This window comes from Panulirus ornatus, chromosome 7 (assembly GCF_036320965.1).
Source record: "Panulirus ornatus isolate Po-2019 chromosome 7, ASM3632096v1, whole genome shotgun sequence".
NCBI lineage: Eukaryota > Metazoa > Arthropoda > Malacostraca > Decapoda > Palinuridae > Panulirus > Panulirus ornatus.
Genome location: NC_092230.1, coordinates 16,225,814 through 16,241,696, shown reverse-complemented (window position 1 = coordinate 16,241,696; position 15,883 = coordinate 16,225,814). Strand labels below are relative to the sequence as shown.

The window sequence follows — 15,883 nt, the reverse complement described above, 5'->3', positions numbered from 1 at the left end:
CCAGGGTTACAAGGTGCTGTTCTACCCAGGGTTACAAGGTGCTGATCTACCCAGGGTTACAAGGTGCTGATCTACCCAGGGTTACAGGGTGTTGATCTACCCAGGGTTACAAGGTGCTGATCTACCCAGGGTTACAAGGTGCTGATCTACCCAGGGTTACAAGATGCTGATCTACCCAGGGTTACAAGGTGCTGTTCTACCCAGGGTTACAAGGTGCTGTTCTACCCAGGGTTACAAGGTGCTGTTCTACCCAGGGTTACAAGGTGCTGTTCTACCCAGGGTTACAAGATGCTGATCTACCCAGGGTTACAAGATGCTGTTCTACCCAGGGTTACAAGGTGCTGTTCTACCCAGGGTTACAAGATGCTGATCTACCCAGGGTTACAAGGTGCTGTTCTACCCAGGGTTACAAGGTGCTGATCTACCCAGGGTTACAAGATGCTGATCTACCCAGGGTTACAAGATGCTGATCTACCCAGGGTTACAAGGTGCTGATCTACCCAGGGTTACAAGATGCTGTTCTACCCAGGGTTACAAGGTGCTGTTCTACCCAGGGTTACAAGATGCTGTTCTACCCAGGGTTACAAGATGCTGTTCTACCCAGGATTACAAGATGCTGATCTACCCAGGGTTACAAGATGCTGATCTACCCAGGGTTACAAGGTGCTGATCTACCCAGGGTTACAAGATGCTGTTCTACCCAGGATTACAAGATGCTGATCTACCCAGGGTTACAAGATGCTGATCTACCCAGGGTTACAAGGTGCTGATCTACCCAGGGTTACAAGATGCTGAGGCAATATGTAACAGAGGCTCATTCTTCACCTGTGACATTAGAATGTGATCAACTTTATACAATCCGTCATTTCAGTTATAGATTTATTGATGTGTTTCATCATACAGGATTCTACCCCTGAGTGTTCTGATTCTAACCTGGATATATAAGTAGAATTTGAGCATAATTTCAATCAATCCCCCGGTTTGTATAACTCAAATGTACAAACAAAGCACTTGAGCCATATCCATGATTGACTGGTGTAATGGTCAAACTATATATAAGTCCTGGATAAATTCAGGTCCCCAAGATATGTTCTTAGGTATCGGCAAAATGTGTAGTTCTCTTCCGTTTCTCAATGGAATTTCTAAAGTATAGGTAACGCATTTGCTTTTTCCTCTCTCTCTCTCTCTCTCTCTCTCTCTCTCTCTCTCTCTCTCTCTCTCTCTCTCTCTCTCTCTCTCTCTCTCTCTCTCTCTCTCTCTCTCTCTCTCTCTCTCTCTCTCTTTCTCTCTCGTCAGTTGAACTTCTGAACACTATTCCAAGACGTCTGTCAAGTGTATATTTTATGCAGACATGGAGGGACATCATCAGGGCCATGTGCGTTAGGTGGATCCAGACTTTTCCAGTGGCAAATATGACTTCATATTATCCAACAGTTTCTGTGCTTTCCACTTTGTCTTCTTCCCAGACCCATCTCACTGGAGCTGGGGTTATGGTGTCTCCCACTGTCAAAACACTTCAAAACACGTCGTTCAGTTCCTTCCATACATGACTCCCACTGTCAAAACACTTCAAAACATGTTCAGTTTCTTCCATAGAATTTTGTATTCAACAACTCTATGTTCAATCTCTTAGCGTGATCAGTTGCTCCTCAGCGGACAGTTTACTGTTTACAGACTTATGGAATAGTTTGGGATTTTCATCCGATTTGTCCGCAGTGTTTTTGTCAGGGATTCTCCTCTCGTCTTATCTTGTTATATTCATTTCTTGCTCTGAATCCTTATACCTTTTCCCTTATACCCTTTTGCTTTTGAACAAGTGTCATTTTTAAACTCATATCCCCTTTTATAAGCTTTTTCGACTTATCATTTACTAACCCCTTCATTATGGGTTCCAATTAATCTTCGATAACACTTTCATCTGTTTTCTGACCATGGAATTCCATCTCTTACGTCATGCTACCGAAGAAATGGTTTAGCTGTGTGTAGTTTGTACGGCCGTATCTCCTGTACCAGTCTGATATCCTCGTCATCAAATTCTGGCATTATGTGATGACTGTTTTCCAACTGATGTATCATGTGTCGTATTCCATTTGCATGTTACTGTATTCGTAGATTGATCTAATAATACACGCGGTGTCAAATCCCCTTCTGGCCTGAGTGTGCGGAGCGATATGCCGCTTGGACACACGAGGACTCTGTGTTTCCACGAAGCCTCGTCTCCATACGAGTCGAAACATTCCCAGTCTGTTGCTTGAGAGTTGAACTGTTCATTATCATAACTGTAGCATCAGTGAGAAGTGCGTGCCTCCTGCGTTATCCTGACTATACCTTCGTTATGTGCACCAGACACTTGTCCAGCATATTCCTTTTTTGGAAGATTGTGAGTTTCCAGCAAAGGCACGTTTCTCCCTCCTCCTGGTATGTATCCCATCGTATAAAGTTCATCATCCACAAGTTTCTTCTGAAACCTTCAAAGTTTTTCCCCTCCCAATCTCATCGGGTCATTACCCCCTGGCCTCCCTCCTTCCTTCGTCTTCCCTTCCTTTCCTTGTTATCGTGCACCCCCCCCCCCCCCGGGGGGAGGAGAGAGAGAGAGAGAGAGAGAGAGAGAGAGAGAGAGAGAGAGAGAGAGAGAGAGAGAGAGAGAGAGAGAGAGAGAGAGAGAGAGAGAGAGAGAGACTTGGTTCAATCGCATCTCTTTTGTTAAGTTTCGTCTTTCGTACGCCAACAGTATCTTGTTCGGTGTCTCTGATCCCATCTTTAGAATCTAATTCTCTTCCTATCATCGCCAGTCTATAAGCACTTGCGCACTTTATCATTATCTCCCAATTTTCCATTTTCCTAGCGTCTTATGAGGAGGAAACACACAGGTCAATAACAAGAACAAGGAATGTGTGATGATGGAGCCTCTACAGCCAGCTATGAAATAGCGATACGAGTATCAAAACTAGAATATGATTTATTGAAATGAAGGAAAATGTAGAATAGTGCACAGATATATCACATTTCATGAAAATCACAAAATATCAGTTTAGTTATTTCTTTTGCAAGAGCGCAGTCACTGAGATGTGTGGCTCTGACTAGATGGACAGCGAAGAAGGTATGGAATATTTGATCTAGATAAGAAGAGAACAGAAACTGTGGTGAAGCATCGGGGAATTACAAGTCAACTGACATAAAATGTTATTCGAAGAAATAGTGTCCGTACACCGGAGCAACAGGCCTAAAATACGTTTTCTTTTGGAGATTCTTAGGATTCTGTTTGATGATTATGTAAGAGTAAATCAAAGGGTAACTAGTACAGTTATACGGGACATAGATGTCGTGATTTTATATTTTCATATCCTTATATAAGGAAACTGATGTATCTCTTCTTCCAAGTAATGAAAATGGCAGAAGGAAGAAATTTAATAGGTCCGCCTTCAATAATTTATTTTCTTTCATCCCGTGGATAGAAAACGAGAGACCACAACCCGTAGAACCAGTCTAGCTCAGTATGTATCAGGCCAGTGAGGAGGAAGGTTGTTACTTAAATGATATACATGACACCGTAGTATTGCTACAGTTACACATCTGAAAATGGTAAGCCATACACGTACATGTATCAATGAGTTATTGCATAATGTAAACCAAAGAGAATTATAGGAATCAAATTACGTATGAAGAATTTCTGCAAAAAGTCCGAATTGCTGCAGGTGAACGCCTGTCTGACTCATCGTCTCAGGTATTTCATTGTGTTGTGTAGGATAGAGAGAAAAAAATATTCATATGAGTAACCGAGTTGTGATGTTGTTTGTGTGACTCACAACTCAACGTACAGGGTCGTGAATAATCTCAGCCCATCATACTGAGGGAGTGAAAAGCATCGAAGTCTCTTGGGGAATCAGTGTTTGCTGTGCCGTCGTAGTTTGACTTCTGTGATACAGACACATGATTTAATGTGCTTAACTGAAGATGTTATTGAAATCATGCCTTACTGCAGGTGAGGAGAAAGTGTGATTCAAAGTATTGGTCATTACATCAACAGTTGTGATCTTACATTTCTCCCTTGTTATCCTTATACGGATGGAGACGCTTTTACAAGTTGGGATTAAACCGATATAGTCACGTTACTGGATGCGGTCGTAACATAAAGTCCAATGGTGGTTCCGTCAGTTCTTGTGGGGAATGATAACACATATCGCACATATCAGTTATGTTTCGTTTAGAGAGGTTGCGTCCAGCGACATCGTGCACGGAATTTGTGCTATACATTTGCGAATGACGAACATTTCCGAAACTGATCGTTACCATATCTTGATTAATCATGATGTCAGTCGGTTTTCAAATACTTGACGGTAGACATGAGTTTTGCAGTTTACATCCTTCATACAAGACACCGGGTCCACTTGTGACGCTTAGAGGCACAACGCTCACTCAGTGAAGGACTTGGTAAATAAAGGGAGTGGCGTGTGTGAACAGGCAACCAGAGGAGGCGCTGTCTGGCATACAGACTTCCCGTTTGCGGAGCTCACTCTCTTGCTACCTGCTTACCGGCCTCCGTCTGTCACTAAGATAACGCCGTCCAACTTGAACATTTCCACCTGTGTGTATGTTCGATGGAGGGAGTAATCCCACCGGCTAGATGATTCATGGCGAGGTGATGTGATACTTGGAGCTCGTCTTCTCAGACTGATCACCTGTTATCACCTTTCAGCGCCAGTAATGATATATACCTCACGTGTTCCTGTGGGCTTGTAAACCAGTTTGATAAGGGCTTCTGTTGGTTTTATGTAGCCAACCTGAATGATATCTATTAAGGGAACGCTAGATCATACTGATTTTTGGGACTTGTGGTTCGTAAGTTAAGGATTTTTAAGCGTCGTGTTACCAGATGAACTGATGCCAGTGTGTTTATAAACATTATTATTAATATGACATTTAGTGTTTATATTATCTTCAGTGGAGTGTATCACAGTACTAAAATATTGACTTCACCCAACACAGCGAGAGAAACTTTCTGGGAAGAAAGGCATAAACGGGTAACTTTAAATGGGCCTGCAGGTGCTCAACAGACGCATCTTAGTATTACGGTCGCCCGGGATCATATCCCCACAAAAAAACGAATGAATAAATCATACCCAGATTGTGGTACAGCCTCCGTCTAGGCCTGAAAAGCAGTCCTTTATGTATTTTTTTTTTTTTTTAGGATTAATATGATGTACACGACATAAAAAACTTTTGTAGATAAAAATGATCCTCATTAAGGGATTGTCAGTTTCCAGTAATGTGTGTGGTCGGCATTGTGGATGTCAGTACAATTCTGTGATTCCGTCAGTCCTGGTCATGTGACGGTAATGTTAGCATGACAGTTGGTGTGAATGTTGGTAATGTGCTGGTGTGTGAGCGATGCCTCAGTCGACTCTTGATTGTGTGTGGACAGTGATCGTGGTATTTTTGCGAGATCGAGTTATCGTGACACCCTGTATGTGCTGGGGTTGGGGGTCGGAGATTTATGCTCAGTGGTGCCCCATATTTTGAACGTTCTCTACCGTCATACAGCTTTTTAAACTTCTGTATACTGTCAGTAACAACAGATACATTGTCATCATATAACTTTCCCCATTCATTCACTACTACAATGATACAATGAAAGTATTTATTTACATCTCTCTTAACAGGTTTATTATCATGGCCGCTAGTTGCTCTGTCAGTTGCATCTTGTGGAAAAAAAAAAAATTGCCCAGTTTTGACATCATCAGACTTGTAAAGAAACTTCAAGATTGTGATCAAGTCACCCCTTACTCTTCTTTTCCATAACAGGCAAATTTATGGCCTCTAACCCCTCACTGTATTCAGGTGTCTTAATGTTGGTGTTGTCTTTATTGGCTTCCTCTGGACTTTATAATTCCTTTGAGTTTCCCTCATCACGGTGCTTCAACAACACACGGTCCAGCACAGCAAAGCTCACTTTCACAAAGCTCAAACGCTCTGCCACGTATGACCTCATGACGTTTCTCTCACTCAGGAAGTTTCTCATTTTCACGTAGAGCTTCCATGTCGTTGCACATTATATTTTCTAGTATTTCAGAGACCATTTACCAGAAAGATTGCAGGTCAGTGCAGCTTTCCTGTCTTAAAAACAGGCACAACATTTGATCACGTCCACTTCCTGGCTCTGTAAACTCTTCACAGACATAGTGAATAATATTCCAAGCGGCCTGTCTGTCAAGTGTTACCGTGCTCCGTCTACGAGGTGTTACACCACGAGTGAAAATTCACCTTATTTTGCGAGGCTGTAAAATTGTAAATGCAATCTCGTCAAAGAACTCACTCCCAAGGAGTATACATTTCCTTGATATTGGAAGGCGCTGTCTTGGGCTGTACGAGACTTTAGAAAGAGGTCCTTGATATCACCAAGACTCGTTCATTAAAAATGAGTAAATAGCCTCGTGTTATGAGTTAGTGCGCACATCTTCAGCACACACACACACACACACACACACACACACACACACACACACACACACACACATACAGTAACTCATCATGAGACACTTACGTGGGCCAAGTCTCCTCTGTAGCCTGTTAATATCTTCTACAACTATGTCGTTTGTTATTACCTTCTGTGTCTTATAGACAGTTTTAAACCCGTGTTGCCCTATTTTAACAGTTTTGTATCATGTCTTTACTCCTGTTAACACACACACACACACACACACACACACACACACACACACACACACACACCACACACACACACACACACCACACACACACACACACACACACACACACACACACACACACACACACACACACACACACACACACACACACACACACACACACACACACACACACACACACACTCACCATTTAATACATAATGAATGCCAACCACAATATCTCTGCAGTGCTGCCAATGTGGTACTTTTCATCACGTAATGTTCAACTGGTCACACTGAATGCGTCGTGTAGGAACCAAAGTATTTGTTCAACTTTCTGAACTCTGTATATATATACGTCTCTCACGTGCTTCCCCAGAACATAGAGATAACCAGTCACACCTTGTTCGTACGTTCTCTTGTGATTAATTAATTATTGTTATATAATGACCCCCTACCACCCTTCTCCCCATTGATATAATTTCCCCATTGTATATTTTTCATCTGAATTCCGTAAACAGTTCTTTATTATTCATGTACCAGAGTCAGGTACCCATATATCGACCAGCCCCGAGGGGAGGATGAACACCTGGGTTGGGTGTGGGCTGACTGCCAGGCCCAGGATTTGAACCCTTGTGGGTCTTGCTGACTCGTGTGTGTGTGTGTGTGTGTGTGTGTGTGTGTGTGTGTGTGTGTGTGTGTGTGTGTGTGCAATTACCCACTTGTACAAGGAGTTAATTCTACACTCGTGGGACTCCATCTCTTGAACTTTTTCCACTATCATGCAACTTTTTAAACTTGTATATGATGTCCATGTTCACAGTTTCCTCAACTCTTTGTATTCAATTCTATTGTACTCTAAAAGTAATTTTTTTTTTACATCTTTTCTAATCATTTGTCACCTTAATTTCATGTTTTGGTCTGTAGTTGTTCTGTCTTTGCATCTGTCGACGTTTTCTTTCTTCCACAGTAGACAAATTTAATGCCTTTATCCCATCCACGTAACTTGTCTCTCTTAATTCTGGTACCATTTTTCTTGCTCTCCTCTGAACCTCCTCTGTTAGTTCTTTGCGCTTCGTTAAATGCGATGACCAAACATGAGAAACATATTCTAGTCTTGACCTTATGCAGGATATGAGCAGCGTGTTAATACTTCCTCATCCATTATTTAAATGTAGTTCTCGCATCAGCTAGGAGACAGTTTGTCTACCATTTTCTTAAAGTGGGGTCGGGCGACGGGTTAGTGTGTGTGTGTGTGTGTGTGTGTGTGTGTGTGTGTGAAATTACGTATTTATCATCACTTATTTCTTAAGCACGGGGAGGGAGTTCTACACTCGTGGTGTTCCATGTCTTGAACATTGTCGACATTCATATAACATCATAAACGTGTGTATGTTGTCCATAGTCTCGTAACTCAGCTGTTCCTCTCCTCCACTACTTCCGTAGCTACTACGAAGGTACGTGTGTTTATATCTTCGAACAAAATTCTTGCTTAATTTCATGTTGCATCCTCTGGTTGTCCTGTCCTTACATGTTTTGAAGAATCGTTGCCTTTCTCTATCATAAAGCAGGTTTCGGAACTTTAAAGGTGTGATCAGGTCACTCCTTACTCTTCTGTTCCAATGTGGGCAAATTCAAATCCCGTATCTTAGCCACGTAACTTAGTTCTCTTGATTTTGATATCATCTTTTTTGTCTTCGTCTTTACTTTCTCTGTTAGCTCCTTGTGCTTTGTAACCAAACTTGAAAAACATATTCTAGTTTTGGCCTTATTTAGAACGTGAACAGTTTGATAAATTTTCCCTCATCAGTACACTGAAATGGAGTTCCAATGTTTGGTAGCAGACAGTTTGTCTCCTTCGTCAGTCTTTTAGGGTCGGGTTCTGATGATAAAAGGACGATGTCGACTCCCACGTCCATCACAGAGTCCTGCCGCTTATTTCCTGAAAGATGATATTCATGTTGCGGGCCTTCATTCGCCGTGTCTCACCCTCATTTCTTTACAATTACTTGGGTTAAATTTCATCAGTCTTGTATCAGACCAACTACGGGCTTTTAGATCCCTTTTAAGTTGATGCAGTCCTCCTCGTTTTGTATACAAAGACTTCCCTCATGACCGAAGCATCACATGTAAACATAGTGAGGAAGGAATCCAGTCCTTCATTTGGGCGAGTCATTCCATAGATTAAGAAGAGCAACGTTCCCAGAACAGAGCCCTGCGGCACCTCACTGGTGATCTTAACCATATAATTATCTGTTTCCCCTTTTAGAAAGTTAAGATACAAGGAGGGGAGGGTTCCAAGCCCCTCCGCTGCCGTCCTCTTTAGTCGTCTTCTACAACACGCAGGAAATGCGTGAGATATGTGCGTGTGTGGGCGTTTATGTACAAACATGTGTATAAACGAGAGGGGAGGATTTCCAGCCCCCCGTTCCCTTCCCTTTTAGTCGCCTTCTACGACACGCAGGGAAGACATGGGAAGTATTCTTTCTCCCCTATCCCCAGATATATATATATATATATATATATATATATATATATATATATATATATATATATATATATATATATATATATATATATATCGCTACCTCGCAAACGCGGGAGACAGCGACAAAGTATAAAAAAAAAAAAAAAAAAAAAATATATATATATATATATATATATATATATATATATATAAATTATTATTATTATTATTATTATTATTATTATTATTATTATTATAATACATAAACGCCTTTTCCCGCGTCAGCGAGGAAGGGCCAGAAAACAGACCAAGAATGGCCCATCCACTCACACACACACACACACACACACACACACACACACACACACACATATATATATATATATATATATATATATATATATATATATATATATATATATATATATATATATATATATATATATATATATATATTTTATCGAGGATGTAAGGCATGTGTACGTGTAGGAAGAGAGGAAAGTGATTGGTTCTCAGTGAATGTAGGTTTGCGGCAGGGGTGTGTGATGTCTCCATGGTTGTTTAATTTGTTTATGGATGGGGTTGTGAGGGAGGTGAATGCAAGAGTTTTGGAAAGAGGGGCAAGTATGAAGTCTGTTGGGGATGAGAGAGCTTGGGAAGTGAGTCAGAAGCTGGTGACTGAGTTTGGTAAAGTGTGTGAAAGAAGAAAGTTAAGAGTAAATGTGAATAAGAGCAAGGTTATTAGGTACAGTAGGTTTGAGGGTCAAGTCAATTGGGAGGTGAGTTTGAATGGAGAAAAACTGGAGGAAGTGAAGTGTTTTAGATATCTGGGAGTGGATCTGGCAGCGGATGGAACCATGGAAGCGGAAGTGGATCATAGGGTGGGGGAGGGGGCGAAAATTCTGGGAGCCTTGAAGAATGTGTGGAAGTCGAGAACATTATCTCGGAAAGCAAAAATGGGTATGTTTGAAGGAATAGTGGTTCCAACAATGTTGTATGGCTGCGAGGCGTGGGCTATGGATAGAGTGGTGCGCAGGAGGATGGATGTGCTGGAAATGAGATGTTTGAGGACAATGTGTGGTGTGAGGTGGTTTGATCGAGTAAGTAACGTAGGGTAAGAGAGATGTGTGGAAATAAAAAGAGCGTGGTTGAGAGAGCAGAAGAGGGTGTTTTGAAATGGTTTGGGCACATGGAGAGAATGAGTGAGGAAAGATTGACCAAGAGGATATATGTGTCGGAGGTGGAGGGAACGAGGAGAAGAGGGAGACCAAATTGGAGGTGGAAAGATGGAGTGAAAAAGATTTTGTGTGATCGGGGCCTGAACATGCAGGAGGGTGAAAGGAGGGCAAGGAATAGAGTGAATTGGAGCGATGTGGTATACCGGGGTTGACGTGCTGTCAGTGGATTGAATCAGGGCATGTGAAGCGTCTGGGGTAAACCATGGAAAGCTGTGTAGGTATGTATATTTGCGTGTGTGGACGTATGTATATACATGTGTATGGGGGTGGGTTGGGCCATTTCTTTCGTCTGTTTCCTTGCGCTACCTCGCAAACGCGGGAGACAGCGACAAAGCAAAAAAAAAAAAAAAATATATATATATATATATATATATATATATATATATATATATATATATATATATATATATATATATATATATATATTATATATATATACGACCACAAACGCACATATACATACATATACATATCAACATATACGCAAACATTACATACATACACGTGTACCTATTCATACTTGCCTTCATCTATTCCTATCGCTACCGCGCTGCACATGAAAACAGATTCGCTATCCCCTGCTTCAGCGAGGTACCGCCAGGAAAACAGACAAAAAAAAAAAAAAGCCACATTCGTTCACACTCAGTCTCTAGGTGTCATGTACAATGCACCGAAACCACGGCTCCCTTTCCACATCCATGCCCCACAAAACTTTTCAAGGTTTACCCCAGACGCTTCACATGCCCTGGTTCAATCCATTAACAGCACGTCGACCCCGGTATACCACATCATTCCAATTCACTCTGTTCCTTGCACGCCTTTCACCCTCCTGTATGTTCAGGCCCCAATCGCTCAAAATCTTCTTCACCCCATCCTGCCACTTCCAATTTGGGCTACTGCTTCTCCTCGTTCCCTCCACCTCTGACACATATATCCTCTTTGTCAGTCTTTCGTCACTCATTCTCTCCATGTGACCAACCCATTTCAACACACCCTCTTCTGCTCTCTCAACCACACTCTTTTTATCACCACACATCTCTCTTACCCTTTCATTACTTACTCGATCAAACCTCCTCAAACATTTCATTTCCAACACATCCACCCTCCGCTCAACCCTATCTATAGCTCATGCCTCGCAACCATATAACATTGTTGGAATCACTATTCCTTGAAACGTACCCATTTTCGCTCTCCGAGATAACGTTCTCGCCTTCCACACATTCTTCAACGCTCCCAGGAGCTTCGCCTCTTCCCCTACCCTGTGACTCACTTCCGCTTCCATGGTTCCATCCGCTGCTAAATCCACTCCCAGGTATCTAAAACTCTTCACTTTCTTCAATTTTTCTCCTTTCAAACTTACCTCCCGATTAACTTGTCCCTCAACCCTTCTGAACCTAATATCATTGCTTTTATTCACATTTACTCTCAGCTTTCTTCTTTCACACACTCTACCAAACATAGTCACCAACTTCTGCAGTTTCTCTTCCGAATCAGCAACCAGCGCTGTATCATCAGCGAACAACAACTGACTCACTTCCCAAGCCCTCTCATCCACAACAGACTGCATACTTGCCCCTCTCTCCAAAACTCTTGCATTCATCTCCCTAACCACCTCATCCACAAACAAATCAAACAACCATGGAAACATCACGCACCCATGCTGCAAACCGACATGCACTAGGAACCAATCACTTTCCTCTCTTCTTACTCGTACACATGCCTTACATCCTTGGTAAAAACTTTTCACTGCTTCTAGCAACTTACCTCCCACACCATACACTCTTAATACCTTCCACAAAGCATCTCTATGAACCCTATCATATGCCTTCTCCAGATCCATAAATGCTACATACAAAACCACCTGTTTTTCTAAGTATTTCTCACATAAATTCTTCAGAACAAACACCTGATCCACACATCCTCTACCACTTCTGAAACCACACTGCTCTTCCCCACTCTGGAAGTGCTCTTCCCCACTCTGGAAGTTGTATGTTGCATTTATGGATATGGAGAAGGCATATAATAGGGTTCATAGAGATGCTCTGTGGAAGGTATTAAGAGTGTATGGTGTGGGAGGTAAGTTGCTAGAAGCAGTGAAAAGTTTTTATCAAGGATGTAAGGCATGAGTGCGAATAGGAAGAGAGGAAAGTGATTGGTTCCCAATGAATGTCGGTTTGCGGCAGGGGTGCGTGATGTCTCCAAGGTTGTTTAATTTGTTTATGGATGGGGTTATTCGGGACGTAAATACAATAGTGTTGGAGAGAGGGGCAAGTATTCAGTCTTTTGTGGATGAGAGGGCTTGGGAAGTGAGTCAGTTGTTCGCTGATGATACAGCACTGGTGGCTGATTCGGGTGAGAAACTGCAGGAGTTGGTGATTGAGTTTGGTAAAGTGTGAAAGAAAGAAGCTGAGAGTAAATGTGAATAAGAGCAAGGTAATTAGGTTCAGTAGGGTTGAGGGACAAGTTAATCGGGAGGTAAGTTTGAATGGAGAAAAACTGGAGGAAGTGAAGTATTTTAGATATCTTAGAGTGGATTTAACAGCGGTTGGAACAATGGAAGCGGAAGTGGGTCACAGGGAGGGGGAGGGGGGCGAAGGTTCTGGCAGCGTTGAAGAATGTGTGGAAGGCGAGAACGTTATCTCGGAGAGCAAAATTGGGTATGTTTGAAGGAATAATGGTTCTAACAATGTTATATGGTTGCGAGGCATGGGCTATTGATAGGGTTGTGCGGAGGAGGGTGGATGTGTTGGAAATGAAATGTTTGAGGACAATATGTGGTGTGAGGTGGTTTGATCAAGTAATGAAATTGCAAGAGAGATGTGTGGTAATAAAAAGAGTGTGGTTGAGAGAGCAGAAGAGGGTGTATTGAAATGGTATGGCCACATGGAGAGAATGAGTGAGGAAAGATTGACAAAGAGGATATATGTGTCAGAGGTGGAGGGAGCGAGAAGTGGGAGACCAAATTGGAAGTGGAATGATGGAGTGAAAAAGATTTTGAGCGATCGGGGCCTGAACATACAGGAGGGTGAAAGGCGTGCTAGGAACGGACTGAATTGGAACGATGTGGTATACTGGGGTGGACGTGCTGTCAAAGGATTAAACGAGGGCTTGTGAAGAGTCTGGGGTAAACCATGGGAAGTTTTATGGGATCTGGATGTGAAAGGGGAGCTGTGGTTTTGGTGCATTACACATGACAGCTAGAGACTGTGTAAATGAATGTTTTTTTTTTTTCTTGCGCTCCTTCTTTCACACACTTTACCAAACTCAGTCACCAACATCTGCAGTTTTTCACCCGAATCAGCCACCAGCGTTGTATCATCATCGAACAACAACTGACTCACTTCCCAAGCCCTTTCATCCACAACAGACTGCATACTTGCCCCTCTCCAAAACTTCTGCATTCACTTTCCTAACCACCCCATCCATAAACAAGTTAAACAACTATGGAGGCATCACGTAATCCTGCCGCAAATCGACATGCACAGGGAACCAATCTCTTTCCTCTCTTCCTACACGTACACATGCCTTACATGCTTGGTAAAAACGTTTTACTGCTTCTAGCAACTTACTTCCCACACCATACTTTTAATACCTTCCACAAAGCATCTCTATGAACCCTATCATATGCCTTCTCCAAATCCATAAATGCCACATACAAATCCATTTGTTTTTTAAGTATTTCTCACATACATTCTTCAAAGCAAACACCTAATCCACACATCCTCTACCACTTCTGAGACCAAACTGCTCTTCCCCAATCTGATGCTCTATACATGTCTCTACCCTCTCAATCAATACATTCCTATATAATTTCCGAGGAATGCTCAACAAACTTATACCTCTGTAATTTGAACATTCACCTTTATCTCCTTTGCCTTTGTACAATGGCACTATGCATGCATTCCGCCAATCCTCAGGCACTTCACCATGAACCATAAATACACTGAATAACCTTATCAACGAATCAGGAACACAGTCTCCGCCCTATTTAATAAATTTCACTGCAACACCATCCAAACCCGCCGCCTTGCCGGCTTTCATCTTCCGCAAAGCTTTCACTAAAACCTCTTTTCTGCTTACCAAACCATTCTCCCTGATCTCCCTGACCCTCTTCCTTCGCACACCGCCCCAACCAAATTACCCTCTATCTGCCACTCCATCATCAAACACATTCCACAAACCCTCAGTATACTCACTCCATCTCCTTCTCACTTCACCACTACTTGTTATTACCTCATCATTTGCTCCCTTCAACGATGTTCCCATTTGTTCTCTTGTCTTACGCACTTTATTCACCTCCTTCCAAAACAACATTTTCTTCTCCCTAAAATTTAATGATACTTTCTCATCCCGTCTCCTTTGTCCTCTTTTTCACCTCTTGCACCTTTCTCTTGACCTCCTGTCTCTTTCTTTTATACATCTCCCACTCAATTGCATTTTTTCCCTGCAAAAATCGCCCAAACGCCTCTCTCTTCTCTTTCACTAGTAACCGTACTTCTTCATCCCACCACTCACTACCCTTTGTAATCCGCTCACCTCCCACCTTTCTCATGCCACAAGCATCTTTTGCGCAAGCCATCACTTTTTCCCTAAACACATCCCATTCCTTCCCCACTCCCCTTACGTCATTTGCTCACCTTTTTTCATTCTGCACTCAAGTCTTTCTTCCAAGCTCACTTACTCTCACCACTCGCTTCACTTTGGGGATAGGGAAGAAAGAATACTTCCCATGTATTCCCCGCGTGTCGTAGAAGGCGACTAAAGGGGACGGGAACGGTGGCTAGAAACACTACCCTTGTATTTTAACTTTCAAAAAGGGGAAACAGAAGAAGGAGTCATGTAGGGAGTGCTCATCCTCCACGAAGGCTCAGATTGGGGGGTCTAAATGTATGTGGATGTAACCAAGATGAAAGAAAAAAAAGGAGAGATAGGTAGTATGTTTGAGGAAAGGAACCTGGATGTTTTGGCTCTGATTGAAACGAAGCTCAAAGGTAAAGGGGAAGAGTGGTTTGGGAATGTTGGGTAAAGGGGAAGAGTGGTTGGGGAATGTCTTGGGAGTAAAGTCAGGGGTTGGTGAGAGGACAAGAACAAAGGAACGAGTAGCACTACTCTTGTAGCAGGAGTTGTGGGAGTATGTGATAGAGTGTAAGAAAGTAAACTGTAGATTGATATGCGTAAAAATGAAAGTGGATGGAGAGAGATGGGTGATTATTGGTGCCTGTGCACCTGGTCATGAGAAGAAAGATCATGAGAGGCAAGTGTTTTGGGAGCAGCTGAATGAGTGTGTTAGCAGCTTTGATGCACGAGACCGGGTTATAGTGATGGGTGATTTGAATGCAAAGGTGAGTAATGTGGCAGTTGAAGGAATAATTGGTGTACATGGGGTGTTCAGTGTTGTAAATGGAAATGGTGAAGAGCTTGTAGATTTGTCTGCTGAAAAAGGACTGGTGATTGGGAATACTTGGTTTAAAAAGCGAGATATACATAAGTATACGTATGTAAGTAGGAGAGATGGCCAGAGAGCGTTATTA

General features: G+C 42.3%; 1 protein-coding gene across 2 annotated transcripts in view; it reads left to right on the top strand.

Moving 5' to 3' along the window:
* Positions 1–15,883, top strand: part of LOC139749334 (uncharacterized) — a 74,789-nt gene that overhangs the window by 7,640 nt on the left and 51,266 nt on the right. Inside the window, exon 1 of one of the 2 annotated variants that reach the window (XR_011712942.1) lies at positions 3,484–3,582. The exons of the other annotated variant lie outside the window; for it this stretch is intronic. The gene's annotated coding sequence lies outside the window, so the exon portion shown is untranslated. Of the gene's footprint in view, positions 1–3,483; positions 3,583–15,883 lie in introns of those variants that run through there. 2 annotated transcript variants of the gene reach the window in all.